The 16,869-nt window shown below is 36.4% G+C and overlaps 1 pseudogene; it reads right to left on the minus strand.

Moving 5' to 3' along the window:
• Positions 1-13,142: 13,142 nt before the first annotated feature.
• Positions 13,143-14,531, minus strand: LOC122128010 (annotated as a pseudogene).
• Positions 14,532-16,869: the final 2,338 nt, after the last annotated feature.

The raw sequence follows: 16,869 nt of genomic DNA on the forward strand, positions 1-16,869 counted from the left end.
CTTACCCAGGGACCCCAACGCCTTAGATATTAACAATGGGGAACCTTATAGATACATTAGAAACAATAGCAAGAACAAAAAAAAAAACTTCTGTCCTTATGTAGGGGTTCTTTGCTCTTAACATCATTTTATCTGAGCTTTTTTTCTTGTCTCAGATATACACTAGTTATTGGAAAAAAAGAAATGATGGGAACTATGTTTCTTTGGGCCTAGCTTACTTCACTTAATATAATTATTTCCAAGTCTTTTCATTTCCTAACAAATGGGGCAATGCCATTCTTTCTGATGGAAGCATTGAGAAATTTGCCTCCTCTTGTATTTTTCCTCTACCATCCCCTCATTCCCACCTATTCAACTACACTCAACCCCTGCCTTAACCCCCTCTTTAAGTATAAAATTCATTATTTATGATCCTATGTACATTGCATTTGAACATTTCTGCTTGTCTCAAATAAGGGAAACAATGGACCTATGTTTCTTTGGTCTGGTTTACTTCAATTAATATAATTTTTCTGAGTCTTTCCATTTCCAACAAATTGAGCAATATCATTCTTTCTGATGGAGGCATAGAATTCCATTTGGTGTATATTTACCATATTTCCTTAATCCATTCATCTACTAAGGAACTTCGGGGTTGGTTCCATATCAAAGCTATGACAATGGTGCTAACTTTAGTAAGCTCTTTTATGTGATCATTTGGAAAAATGCACAAAAGAGAACTCCATACTGCTTTGGGATACAGGCTGACCCATTGTAAGAATGAAATCTACAAAATATTATGTTGAAAATGAACTTTACAACTTTATCTGTGTGGGTGGGAGGGGTAGAAGAGAGGAGTTGGGGAAATGGGGAGAGAAGAAATCACAGGGGAAAATCAGTGGAGGGAGTACCCATGCTATATAAGAAATGTTCTCATTACCTTATTCACATAATTGTAATCCCTCTGTACAGTATCTTTCAATAAAAATATTTATTAAAAAGAGAATGAAGTAGCACAGTACCTATACCGTGGTGTCAGGTCCATGGTCAATATACTGCCCAAAGTAATCTAAAAAGAGAAAATTTGAAAATGTTTTTTCATATTTGAACTTTTGTTATACAGAATCATCCTGATATTGCTGCCAGATTGACTACTTGTCCTTTTAATGCTCGCCACCTGGTTCCACAAGATCAACTCAGTGAACATATTGCAACTTGTATGGACAAAACTTCCCTTGAAGATAATGTAGGTAAGGCTGATAACTAAAACACAATCCAAATCAATGAAGGCCATTTGCGCCTGTATCCTACTGTGATGCTAGTTTTCTCTTTGTTTGTAGATAACATCATAAGGAACGAGAAACAATACAAGAGTTCTGAAATTACATGGCAATATGTTTCCTCTGAGAAAGACTGGGATAAGGTAAAAACTGGTTGAATTTTCTGCATTTTCCATTATTGAATCTCAACTTACGTTGGTGGTGTTGTATGATTTCTTCCTTTAGGAGTGAAGTTAAAAATTCTTTGTTCAATTTGGATTGTCTTGTATGTTAATATCAATAACATATATGAAAATATGCAGTCTTAACTGATTAAAAACCACGTCAAACATTTAAATGATATGGTTTTGCACATGGCTAAGAACTCATAATTTTCAATCTTTATTACCCAGCTAAAAGTTTCTTGAAAAGTTCTTGAGGCCATCAACCTTTTTAGTTTTCTTTATCAAAAAAACAACAACAACAAACTTTGTTGTTTTTCTTTATCAATGTATAAATTTGAGCCAATCTTATCTAGCACCTCAATCAAGAATTTAACATTCCCTTTGGAAGAATCTTTGGAAGATCCTAGCCCAATTTTTGTTTGGGGCACAATCAAATCATATGACAACAACAGGTAAACAATACGGTTTCCTTATGATGTATTATTGTCTCTTAAAACTCACAGTAAAGAAATAGATAAATGAATAGCAAACTTTCTGTTCTATATACCCATATATTTTGCTCACTACAAACGAAGTTTTGGATTGCTTTCTGAACTGGTGAAACTGTGATTGGTGACAAAATTGAAGTAAAGTTTCCCTAGGAGCAATAAGAAATGTAACTTCAAATCAGTTACCTTATCTGAAAGTTCTTCTCATTCTCTTTTAATCAATTTAAATCAGGGAAGCCATAGATAAAAGTCTTATGTTGGGCCAATCTTTTTATAACTGATTTTAGGATTTCAGGATTCACTCATCACATCAAAAATGGCAGTATCTTCAATTAGTAATTGATAAATGTACAGACTTAAAGGTATGTTACCAGGTACACCTTCTGAAATTCATTAATGAATAATATAGTAATGACTGATTTAAATTTTCTCCTCGAATTAGTATAAGCTATTTGAAGAGATTTTAAAGATGATTTACAATTTGCACTTTGAAAATATCCATATAATAAAATGTATTTAGAGTTTTTTTTAGCAGCAATACATATATGGATTTCAAATTTGACATTCCTCTATAGAGTATAAATACACATTGGATATGGTATAGATTGGAAATACAAAATTTGATATGTAACTACAGAAGATATGCTATGTCTCAGTGAGTATTTATGAGATTGTTTAAAGAATATTAATTACTAGAATGAACTTGTCTTCTAGAGTCAGAAAATAGATTACATTTTTGATTTTATGGAATTTGAAAACATTAAGTCTCTCTGACATGGTAATATGGCAAATAAAAGAAAAAGTGAACAGTAATTGGGTTTTCCTGGAATTCTTCATGAACATTTATTTAATTTGGAATCATGTAATTTGTCTTACTTCTCAATATGAGACCTCTTCCTTTTTATAAGTGAGACAAGAGATTCTAGATGTATTGATAATGTTAAAAATTTTCTTCTCTGATCAGTATAGAAAAAAAAAAAAAACAAGCTTATTCAACATAAGACCACAGTCAGGCCTCATATATTCTTCCTGTGAAAAGTTAGTAAGCATACTAAGTATTTGTATTGAAATGTCTGTTGTATGTCAAACATATTACAATATTATGTGAAGGATTAATGGGCAGCTTTTATAGTGAAGAAATTGTTGAGGAGGCATAATAGTAATCGATAAATTCACTCTTGCATCTGATGACAATTTGCTAATTCATGAAGATTATAGCAAGGACTAAAACTAATCCTGTTTACAAACTGAACAGATCAATTTAGTATTTGATCAACAGAATACATTTATTCTTTGGGTTAGGGAGTTTCCCATTCTCTGTCATGCAAAGGCAAAGGAATATTTTATAGGAAACAATTTTTGGGGTAGAAAACCACACTTGAGCCAGGCCAGGTGATAATGTTAATTCTAGCATCTCACATGTTTGAAAAATAAGGATCGAATTATAGATTAATGAAGTGAAGGATTTTTTTCAGATTCATTTCTGGAATTAATCCCCTCAAAATCGAAAACTATCGAGAGCATTACCCTTAAGGAAAGCCATGGTTACTCATAGACTTGCAGTGTGCATGAATGCTGGGAACAGACAAGCTCAAAAATCATCAGCGCACTCTGGATAATAAAGAAAAAAAAGCCTGATACAGTTTGTTTAGAGACCTGTAAAAGGCTGAGATCAGATCCTCAGATCTCAGTAATATTTGTAACACTCTCATCACCAATTAACCATCTCAAAACTGAAAGTGGCTCTGTAGCTCATGTGATAGAGTATTAGAGCTCTGAAGAGCTCACGGACCGTGCCCAAGGCCAAAGCTCAAGCACAATGACTAACAAGAACAAAAACCAAAGACAGGAATATAATGCAATATTCATCAACAATGCCCCATATTCATGGGTATTTCCAAAATCTCTGATTTTTTTTCCTTCCACATAAGAGCCAGTTAGATTTTATTCATCCCCTATTTGTAATATCATGCATTTTCTCGCTGAATTTCAGAGAATGTTGGATGGAGCAGTGATATATCCTTACTTCCCTTTTTTAGGGGGGAGGGTCCCCGTCGTGGGGCCTGAACTCTGGGCCTGTGGGCCCTCACACAGCTCTTCAGCTCAAGGCTAGCACTCTACCACTTGAGCCACAGAGCCAATTCCAGTTTTTTCCTTTTTGCTTATATGGAGTTGACGAATTGAACCCAGGGCCTCATTCATGCAAGGCAAGTGCTCTACCACTGAGCCAGGTTCCCAACCCTATTTCCTTACTTCATTGGTTATTAGAACACTTAATGTGACCCAATGGGATTACTAATTCTCTTCCTTTATGCTAATATGTCTTACTTATGGCATCATAACTTTATGGCATCGAAAAAGTAGATGATACTAAAGAACCTGTAAATTCATGAGAAAATCTGTGACAGTGTAGGAGACCGTGTTACATATTGATTGATCTCTTCAAGATTTATCTAACCCTAGCTTTGCCATTTTATATAGATAGATAGACAGACAGAGAGACAGACAGACAGACGATAGATAGATAGATAGATAGATAGATAGATAGATAGATAGATAGATAGATAGATAGATGGATAGATAGATATGTGAGGTGATTTGTGTTTGTGATCAGATATTTCTGTTACCTGTCCATTTGTGGAAGCAAATTTTGTGTTTGGGTGTGTACAAACAGAAATGGTGTACATTTTTTCCCAATGTGTTTCAACAACCATAAATGGATCTTTTTGGGAATTGAAAAGTGAGGATATTTTTCCTGCATTCAATTCTTGATTTTACTCAATCATGATAAAAATTAATCTCAGGATTTCACGGATTTTTAATGTGTCTTATATGACAATTAGTATTGAATCCTTGATTGGTCCATTGATATTCAAGCCTCACCCTGGGCTTGATCCAAGTGATACATTATTAATGTTGGTATGTCTCTGGCATATATAATTGTCATAACCATACCTATTTGAGAAAGCAGTGTTAATGTAGGAATGTTACCCTAAGTTAATGGAAATTTTCTATGCTCATTTCAAAGTCCAATATTTCAGTGTTCCTACTGAGAGATGACATGCATATGTGTCTTAAAGGTTAATTAATTTTCAGAACTTCGGAATATATTTACGTGATACCACTTCACAATGTAATTGTGACTTCATAATAGCATTTGTTTTGTCCACACATGAGAATGGAAAAGGCGTTTATTTCTATGAGCCATGGAATATTTCTTGTAATTGTACCCGAAAGTATTTGCATAGTATCCCTTCATATTTTACTTGTCTACCACAAAGCATGTATACTTTGGTAGAATACAACCCATAAAACCATCACTCTTTGTAGGTTGTTTTTATGCATCCATTCACAAATATTGAAAAGAAGTGTTGATTTAAGGTCATTGTAATAACATTATAGTAAAACCACTATAGATTTTCTTTACTGTACAACCACGTGAAGTATTTCTTCCTATTTTCCTGGATGCATGGTATGTCTATGTATATATATCAAGAAACCTAGTTCAGAAACTGTGCCAAGACATGGTGGAGACTGAAAGGGTAATATTAGAGTAAATTTTTAAGAACTGAATAATAGTCGCTGAAATAATAGATTGACTAGGTTCACACTTCAATTATTGAGTGAAGTTTGAATGTGTTGAGGCAGAGTGTGTCCAAGTGTAATTAATGTGGTTTGTATACAATGATAAAATTTCAATAGAACTGGAAGTGGACGTAAGCATGAATTTTTTTGAAAATAACTGATGATGTGCTCTCATTAGTTTATGAATTTCCCTTAAACTGCTAGAGAAGTTCTTATTCATATGCAGAATACAGAAATACATATTCCAGTGTTTTCCATAGAAAGTAAAAATATTTTTTTCTACTTCTTTGAAGGAATCATTCTATGAACAGGCCATGAGATCAAACCATTTCTCATTTTTTCATCTATGTCTTACATTTATTAATATATTGTTCCTGCTCACTCAACCAAAAGAATTCATTTTAATTTCTACTACCTATTCAATCCCTATTCACCTTTACCTTGAATCCAGAAGCAAAGCCAGGTGTTTATGTCCTTATTAGAATTTACCATGTCACTAGCCACATAGACATGGTAAGGTTGGAATATATAAACTTTAATAATCAAATTGAAATCTACATTTGTTTCCCAATAGAGAACAAATCATACTTCTTTATTTACTGTCCTTAAGTTTGCCAGTGAATATCATCTTCCATTTCATATATTGATATTATTGCAGAGCCTAATAAATACATATCAAAACTAATGATGTTAGACCTCTCATATAAATTTACATCATTTAGGTATTCCCATATAGAATGGCCATTAAAATTTCAAAGAGATTTTTCAACTAACATTCTGAAGTATAGTTCTTACTATAGAAGCTTCTCATCTATCTCAATGATTTCCACTTGTAATCTCATCTAAACCAGGATTCTGAGAGTTCTTCCCAAAACATGTGGCAGAAAAACCAAGTTAATGTAGCATTCAAAATTTATGCTTTTGAGGGGCCAAACTGCAATTTGTGAAGATAGCATGATTGTGTGCTAAAAATGTGATAATTTTAGGGAAAGGGGATATGCATCTTTTGGCATTGTATAATGTTACAAGAAAGAGTGGATGGTATATGTAGAATATAACAAACATACTTTTATGGAACCATATTTGATGACTATCTTCATATGTAATTTGTGTGTAATTGCCACACATATATATACCCCCAAATATTTTTAGTGGTCCAAAATATACCTGATGCAAAACGGAATAATTTTTGAAGCGTATTTTAGGAAGATCCACCTTGTAAAAATTGTTGGTAGGACTCCCGTGTAATAAATGGAGTTGAATCTTTTGGGTACAGATGAGGAAGTTAAAGATTTTAGAATGTATCTCATATTTATTATTGGTTGAAATGGAAGAGTTTCTGATTATGGGCTTATTTTTGCACCTAGTATATAATTGCAAATGTTTCTTGGTTATCCTTCAGAAATTGTGAGCAGGAATGTATTCAACATTAATTTGTGAAGGATAGTTTGGAACCTTCAGACTCAGGAGAACTGAGCCTTTTCTAGTAGGGATATGAAGAGAACACCAAAAACATGGAAGTAGTGCTTTTGCTCAAGTGGTAGAAAGTAGGATTGAGCAGAAGATCTGAGGGACAGCACCGAGGCCCTGCATTCCAGTACCATGACAGAGAACAAAACAGGTTTGTGATGTTACAGTGAGTTAATGATAGCATAATGGCAATATGATGTCACAATGGGATTGTGATGTCACAGTGGTTATGAGGTCCCAATGTGTTTCTGATATCAACTCACATGCCACAATTTAAATAGAAATAAATCATTGAATAGGTATTCACAATGTGACTATTATGTCACAATGACCATGTGATGTCATAATGCTATGATATTCTCTTCTTATAATGTCACAATGAGCTGATCATGTTAGAAGGTCAATATGTCATCACACTGGTGATTATGTGACAAAGGGTTGGTAGTGTTACAATGGCATTTCTGATCTCCATTGTCAATAGATTACAATGAGGATATATGTACAGAAAGGGTCTGCGATGTAATAAAGGTCATGTGTTTTTTCAAAGGACCTAAGAGATCATAAGTGCTTTGGGATGCCCCAATGTGATTGTGATGTCACAATGGAATACGATGTCACAATGTGCCAATAATGTGGCAAAGAGTTTGTAATATCACAATCACATGTCTAAAAACAATGGCTAATAGTTCACACTGAGGTTATGAGTTCACAGGACCTTGAAGTCCCAAAGGCCATGAATTTTCTAATATGTTATGAGGTTATAATAGGATTGGGAAAAATAATGGGACAGTGATATCATAACACAAATGGGATTTCCAATATCATATCATAATAATATGTTGATGCCACAAAGTGATGTCTCACTGGTGATGAATAGTTATGAGGTCACAATATGCCACATAATAGGCCTTCACAATGTGTCTATGACATTCCAATGACAAAGTGAAATAATAATGCTATGCTGTCTTTGTGGTTTGTGATGTCACAATGACTGATGGTGTCATAATGAGAGTGTGATGTCACAATGGTGATGATGTCTCAAAGGGGTTGTGATATTATATGGACATGCATGTAATTGTTGTTAGTTCAAAATGTACTGATGTCAAAAAATCCATGTACTTTTTCAAAGGTGCTAAGAGGACATAATAGGTTTGGGATGTCACAATGTGATTGTGATGGTACAATGGAATGTGATGTCACAATGAGCTTGTTTCAGTTTTGTGTCCTCACAAAATTACAATGACATCATAGCATTATGATATCACTTTATCTTTGAGACATCATAATCACATTGATAATTCCTACTCTGTAATTTCATGCTATTTCAAAATGGCATGTATGTTGATATTATAAACCCATGGTTACATCACAATTTCTTCATGACATCAGTTTGCCATTGTGATATGACTAACCAAAGCTGACATCACAGGCCTGATGTCTTAAGATTTCCAAACATTTGTGACAGCACATGCCTTTCTAGGCTTTAGAGTTCTTTGTGAACTCATATACTCATTGTGAGCTAATGACTATTGAGATGCAGCATATCATTGTGACATCACAAAACCATTGTGATATCACACACCTATTGGGACCTCAACACTAATATGGCATCACCAACAAATTGTGACGTCTTTCCATTTTCTAACAAAGGAGGTGTTTTATTTCTGATGGGGCATAGAACTCTATTGTAAATATATACCATGTTTTCTTGATCCATTTATCTACTGAAGGGCATCTGGGTTGATTCTATATCACAAACCTGTCCTTTACTCACAAATTATGTCACATGCTACTATTGTGATATCTTAGGCCCTTTGTGAGATAGTCTGTTTTCCATCTCAGAACATTTCAGGTACTACATGTGATGTCAGAAATCTACTGTGATTTCAGGATCATTGTGATATTACATTGCTAGATGTCATGACAATTGTTTCACATTGTGACACCACAAACCTATTACGTTTCATCACATTTTTGACAAGACATTCCTTTGGTGACATCATATTTCTGGTGGGAGTTCATATACTTATTGTGAATTATTGACAATTTAAGACTGGAATCCAACTGTAATATCACACACCTATTATGACTTCATTACCAATATGGTATCAAAACCTAATTGTGACACAAAAACATTATTGTATGAGATTGTGACATCATATTGCAATTGTAATATCACAATCACATTATGTTTTCATAAAACTAGAATGATCTCATAACAGTTTAGGAAATTCATGTACTGGGACTTGAAGCTACTTTTGTGAACTTGCATCCTCATTGTGAACAAGAAACAACTGAGATAAGAAATATGATTATGATATTATAAATTTGTGACCTCTCAAACCCATTGTTACTTCATCACAAGGGTGACATCACAAAACCACTGTGACAGCATATTGCCATTTTGACACCCCACCTATTCTGCTCTCTTAGCACCTTTGAAAAAACACATGGCTTTTCTGACATCTCAGTCACTTTTTACTGTCACATGTGACATCACAAATCTGTTAGGACTTCATCACATTTGTGATAACACATGGCTTTAGTGACATGACAGTCCCTTTGTGAACTCATATCCTCCTTATAAAATAATGACAATTGAGATCTGGCATGACATTGTGAGATCTCCAACCCCATTGTGACATTACTAACCTATTGTGACCTCATCATCCTGTGGCATTACCAACTAATTGTGATATCAAAACCTTTTTATGACTTGATATTTTGACAGTTCATTGTCATTGTGATATCTCTGTTCCACTGTGTTTTCACAAACACCTAAAATTTTAGAAAATTCATGGGATTTGGAGCTTTCAACTCCTTTGAAATGGTAACCTCATTGTAAATTAGTAGTAATCCAAACTGAACAGGTTATTGTGATATTACTCATTGTGACATCATGAACCCATTGTGATTGTATCATCCCATGTGAACTCATCGCCATTGTGACATCACCAATGCATTGTGACTTAACATGGCCAATGTGGCTTCACGATCATACTACCACTTTATATTACTGTCCCATCACGTTTTCACAAACCTAGTAATATCTCATGACATGTTACACAATTCAGGCACTTTGGGACTTTCATCTCTGTGAACTCATATCCTCATTTAGAATTAGTAGCAATTGAAATTGGACATGTCATTGTGATATTACAAAATTGCTCTGACATTGCTAACACACAATGACATCAAAAACATATTGTAACCACATCACCAGTATGGCATCACCAACTAATTTTAACATCTCATAGCCACTGACATCAGGATCATGTTGTGACTTCCCAAAACTGTTAGGACCTGTGAGTTGCTTTGAAGGAATATGGCCTTTGTGAAATCACTGTTATGTTACCATATCCTTGTTTTAATAACAATTGAGTTCAGACATGCCATTGTAACATCACAAAACCTTTGTGATATCACCAGTGTGACATCGTAATGTCCTTATGACACCATCAGCTCATTGTGAAATCACAAAAATAGTATTTCATTAGGACATCACATTGTCAATATGACCTCATAAACACATTGTGAATTCCTATTCTGTGATTTAATTCTATTTCATATGTGGCATGTATTTTGACATCACAAAACCATGGTGACCTCATAATAATTGTGATATCACATTGCCATTGTAATATTTCTAACCTATGATGATATTACATACCTGTTCTTTCCTCATTACTTTCATGGCATGCTCCCACTGTGATATTTTAGAACCTCTGTGAGATGGTAATCTGTTTTCAATCTCACAATGTTTCAGATAGGACAAGTGATATCAGAAATACACTGTGACATCATATTCATTGGAACATCACATTGGCAGATTTTTTGACCACTGGGTCACATTGTAACATTACATACAGGTTAGGACTTCATCACATTAGGGACAACACAGGTTTTGGAGTCATCACATTCCCCATTGGACAGATATATTGATTGTGATTTAATAACAATTGAGATGTGGCATGCCATTGTGGCATCACAAATCTACTGTTATGTCACAAAACTATTGTGCCCTCATTAAAGGATGGCACCACCAGCAAATTGTGACACCAAAACATTATGACATGATATTGTGACATCACTTTGATATTTTGATATCACTGTCCCATTGTGTTTTCAACAGCCTATGGTGACATCATAACATTTAAGAAAATTCATCCCTTTTGGGACTTCAAGGTCCTTCTTTGAACTTTTTTCCTCATTTTTATTTATTAGCAATTCAAATTCTTCATGTCATTGTGATATTACAAACACTGTGACATCAAAAACCCATTCTGACATTATCACCATGATATATCACAAATTAATTGTGAAAATATTTTGCTATTGTGATATCAAAATCACAGTGTGACACTCCTTTGAAAAAACACATGGCCTTTGCCAAATCAGTCCTTTTGTTTACCCATATCCTCCTTGAAAACTACTGACAATTGAGATCAGATATATCTATGTAACATCATAAACCTTTGTGACATCATCACCAGTGTGAAAAACGTCTTTATGACACCATATGTCATTGCCAAATACAATGGCATTAAAGCATTATGACATTACATTATCACTGTGATGTCATAGACACATAAATACATATTCTGTCATTTTATTTTATTTCAAATGTGGTTTGTGCTTTATCCGAAAACCATTGTGACCTCATAACCACTGTGACCTCACAATCCCTCTGTGATGTCACATTGCCATGGTGATATCACTAACCCACTGTGACATCATAAACCTTTCCTGTCATAAATTTTGTGATATGCAGCCATTGTAATATCTTAAGCACTTTATGATCTCTTCAATATTCAATCTCATATTTCAGGGATAATATGGGCTACCAGAAATCCACTGTGACATCATGATCATTCTGGCATCACACTGCCAGATGTCATTACTTTGTGCCACATTGTGGCATCAAATAGTTCTTAGGATTTCATCATATTTGTGACAAATGCCTTTGGAGACATCACAGTCACTTTGTGAATTCATATATTCTTTGTGAGTTAATTACAATTAAGATCCAGAATGTCATTTTGATATTACCAACCCAATGTGTTATCACAAATTTATTGTGATTTCATCATATGTATGACATCATCAAATTAATGTGCCATCAAAATATTATTATGACATGATACTTTGACATCACATTACCAATGTGATATCACTATGCCATAATTTTTCAAATCTTAGTATGACCTTATAACATTTTGGAAAATTCATGGCCAATGGGATATAAACCTACGTCTATGAACTCATATACTTATGACCTATTAAGCATGAGACAATCTTTCGAGGCAGAAGTAAGCAAATTTAGTTACATCAGGAATGGGTCTGTAAGTACCATGTCCTGCACTAGATACCCAGAGCCAGGATCAATCTTGGCAACCAAACTTCAGACCTCCACATGTCAGCCCCACTCTTTCTCAATTGGTTTGCAAACTACCAGTCCCCAAAATTATGTTCTTCAAAGCTCCAAACTTCACAGGGTAAGACTTTTCCCTTTTCCCTTCCTCCCTCCTTTGCTACTGACCTGACCTTCCTTCCAAATCTTTCCTATTTTTCCTTCCATTACTTCCTTCTTCTGTTCAGGTCACTCCACTCTCCCCAGGCTTGTCCTGCCAGTAGGTGTCCTTCCCCTCCTGCTCTCAACATCCTCTCCTCCCCAAATTTTCCTCTCCTAGTGTCACATCACTTTCTTCCTTTCAGGTTTTTTCCATCTTTCTCTACGTTCTGTTACTTTGAACATGCTACTTATATATAAGGTAAACCCCTCTCTCACGCCAAATATTCTCCTAGCTAACCCTATTTAGCTTTTATTTCCCAAACTGCTCACTGCCCAATCAGTTTATAACAGCTCACCGTGTGGGTTTGACACCACACTTCTTCCTGACTTCCCCATTCAGTGGCCATCTCCATCCTCTCCAGGTGAACAGACCATGGGGCAATGATGATTATCGGGCCACACTTGTTATTTAGGCACCATTGGATATTAGCATGTGCTCATGATGAACTAGTGAAACCCAGAGTAACCGATAGTAACCAATGTAACATCACATTGCCATTGTGAAGCATTCAGTATTATTTAAATAACCTCCATTGAGTAGAGTGGGCCAATTATTATCATTTCCTTTTACACCAATACATCAAGCCAGGAAGGGTGAGTAGACTCACAGCAGCCTGCCAGCCAAGGAGCAATGCCTTTTAATGGAAGTGGCCCCTGTCCCGAACCGAGCTGCTGGAGGAATGTCCACAGTGGAACAGGAATGCTTGATGGTCTCATCAACAGACACAAGAAGGCATGTAGATTCAGAGGCTGCTGTCAGGGAATTGATCTTCAAGAAGACCTAGAAGATGTCTGCAATGTCCTCATTGTTGACATCCACCCATACCACATGTGCCCCTGGGCATACCGAGCCCGCAGCTTGTTGAGAATGTTTGTGGCATCAAAACCAGTATGTCAAACAACTGGCATGGGATAATCGCCAAAACCTTGGCATAGGCTCTAATCAACAGCCACTGCTTGCCTGGAATAGTCCTTGTGTAATCTTGCAGGTACTTGGAAAGCTCTATCTCAATGGCCCCAACATGGGCCATCACTGTCCTCTTCAGATCCTCCTCAGGCACACAGCCCGCACAGAACATGTTCCTATCAGCAATGTACTGCGTGGCCACATCTCCAATGGGGAGTTTAGACAAAATAACTTTGGCTCCAGATTGGTAAATGTTCTCTTATTTGTCATAGAGAATGTTCCATTCATCACTGACAATTGCCTGATAATCTTCCACTGTGTGGACTGATTTCAGCATTATCCTTCTCAGCTTTGAGCTCCAGAACAACATTTAAAAGGGCAATCATGGGGTTTTTGAACTTCTTAGGTTGCATCTCAAACACAGCATAAGAGAAATTCTTCTTACATGCAACACCAGCCACTAGCTGAGATTCCTCTAGCGCTCCACTCTGGATCTTCTTGATCCCAATCATTTTAAGCTACAGCAATTCATTGAGCATCATTACAGCATCAACCACCATTTTGGCAAAGAAGGCTTTCTGCTAGGAAATGAGATTGGAGCTCAGAGCCATCATGGTACACTAGAAGCTTCCTCTGTTCCACTTTATCTTCGTATTTCACAGTCACAGAAATTTCGTTCATCTTGTTAACTTCCAACTGTGTGGTTGTGAGGAGAACTGGGATGATCATGTGAGGGTGCAGACCTTCCTGCACGTATGGTTTCACCTGCTTCAGAAACTCTGCTGCCAGTAGGGTCATGGAGGTAGTGTCATCACCAACTTTGGCATCTTGGGATTTGGCAATGTCCACTAAAGTTTTTGCTGCAGGACAGACAACATCAAGAAGTTCTAGAATATTCGCCCCATCATTAGAAATTGTTGCTTTACCTCAGCCATCCACAATAAGCTTGTCCATGCCATGGGGTCCCAAAGTGGTTCTTACAGCCTCAGCAATCACCTGGCAGGCACTGATATTACTCACAAACTGAGGGATGCCTTGGGAGCTATTGGTCCCCTCTTTTAGCAAAATAACTGGTGTAAGCATTATTTTGGAAGCTTATTCAGTGTTCCCCCACTCCTCTGCTGTAAGTTTCCAGGCTGCCCAGCAACCCCACAATGCCCCTTGCCAAAGTACCAATGTTCCATATTTTTTTTACAAACTACTATGACCTCAGCCCAGTCTGAACAAGTGGCCACTAGTAGTAACATTTACCAAGACTATACATTCCAGACATTACCTCTGTGAAGTCCACTTCCCAAAATTCACCAGGTGAGGTAATTTGCACAAGTGCCTTCTCCATAAGTTACAGCTTTCCAACATTTACCTGATGGCAACTTTGTACATACATCACATAGGCTTGTCAGGCTGAAGGCCCACTGGTTTTCAAGACAGATTTAGACAATGACATGGGGCAATTTACAACGGTGTCAAATAACCAGTTATAAAGAGACAGAAGACTGGTAACCATTTTCCATAAGTTCAGTCACCACAGTTGCAATCTTGTTATCACTGTTTTGGCTTCTTCCTTTAATCTTTATGACTAGTATCTCTAGAGATCTCACTGATTTTAGAGTTGTCTCCTGACCTATCTGATACACAGAGTTGTGTACATGAGCGTCAGGGTCTCTAGTTTCTTTAAATTCTGGTTAGTACTCTGAACCTCAGTCTGGCTTGGAGACTTCTTGTGTTTCATCCTCCTTTTCTCTCATGAAATCTTGTTTTCATGGTACCAATCTCCTTCTCAAAGTCCTCCTTAACCTGAATGTGTTCTGCAGGGTCACAGGACAGTTCCTGTGTCACTGCTGCTTTTTCTCACAGCACATTTGCTTGCTTTATAGCTCCTCCTTAAAGTCCTCAGTGATGTTATTGAGAGGATTACTTTCCCACCTCCACCTGTTCCATTGGTGCATGATGCTTCTGCATAATATTTATGATGAGTATCTCAGCAGTCTTTTGTAGTTTCTTTTTCTTGTTTTTCACTTCAGTTTATTTTTGTGACTAATCTTTCAACTGTTTAGCTCTTCTGTTTTTTTCTGCCTAATGCTCCTTCCCTTACCATGAGAGTATGTGTGTTGTTTGAGTAACAATATCTTGATCCTGATATTTTTATGTTCACTTTTTTGGCCTCCTCTTCTATGACACTGCACTAATCACACTCAGTTCTTTCTCTGTTGCTTTGAATGTATGGTCACACACTTCAAATCTTATAATTGGCTTATATTTCAGCCTAATACATTCTTGTATTATGTCCAGCTCTTTTTTATGGTCCTTGATTGGCACATGCAGCATCAGTATATCCTCCTTGCCTTTATTGTATTGAGCAAGGACAGTAGTGGTGGCATCCTGTTCCTCCTTCAGCCTCAGAAATATGGTCCCCATCTTTGCCTCATGCTCACTGAGGTTGATGTACTTGGAATTAATCTGAATGTTTTCCAGGTTCATTTTGAGGATTTTGTTCTCACTTTGACTCTCAAAAGTTCCTGATTTATGTCACTAAAGCATTTCTTCACATTCCATAATTCTTGGTTTTCTCCAGCATGCTGTTCAATGCTCTTTTAACCTCTTGATGGGTTTTGAGTGGTAGGTATTGAAGATTCAGTCTTTTTAAATACTGTTTCAGACAGAAATGTGTAAATTTTTTCTTTGCCTCATTTATTGTGAAGTTCAGAGCTAAATTTTTAGTTGAATACAGGTGGATTTCAGAGCCCCAAGTTCTGTTCTTATTTTTCCAGAGATATGAACCAGTTTCCAATAGTCTAACATGCTTATTTAATGAGTCATTTTCTCTTTCTCCTCCTCGGAGATCTCTTTTCCCATTTTTCTTGCAATAATCACACTGATCTAGTCCTAGAGGTTCCCTACTGCCATTTGCAAATGAATTATACTGCCTTTGCTGAGGGTTTTTTTGATCCCTGTCTCCTTCTTAGATTTGTTTTCTTCAAGGGTATCTCTTTTATCAAACCCTCTCTGGGCAACAGCTACCCATTCATAACATATTTACCTTAAAACCTAACTTTTGAAGCTTTCTTCTACTGTCTAGTGCCAGCTGGGTAATGCAGCCCATATGTAGGGCTCATCCATTCTCTGAGGCATCAGAATCTATAGGCTATAGGTCCTATAGGCCTCCAGTAGTTGTTCCAGAAAAGTATCAGGGGATTAATTGGGGAGTTGTCCAGTCTTGCTCACCTTTGATCAATTGGTTTGCTTCCTAGTCACTGCCTGGATCCCTGCAGAGTCTGGTGATACTTGGTAAGTACCTCCTTGCATCAATCAATATTGTAGTCCCAGCTTTGTTTAGTCTGGTAAAAGATTTGCTCTAAACGGAATCAGTCAACAATGGGGGGAGCATCTTGTCCAAGACCAACTTCAAAGCACTGTGCCAGAT

This window comes from Dipodomys spectabilis, unplaced genomic scaffold (assembly GCF_019054845.1).
Source record: "Dipodomys spectabilis isolate Male_0828 unplaced genomic scaffold, ASM1905484v1 ptg000319l, whole genome shotgun sequence".
Taxonomy (NCBI): Eukaryota; Metazoa; Chordata; class Mammalia; order Rodentia; family Heteromyidae; genus Dipodomys; species Dipodomys spectabilis.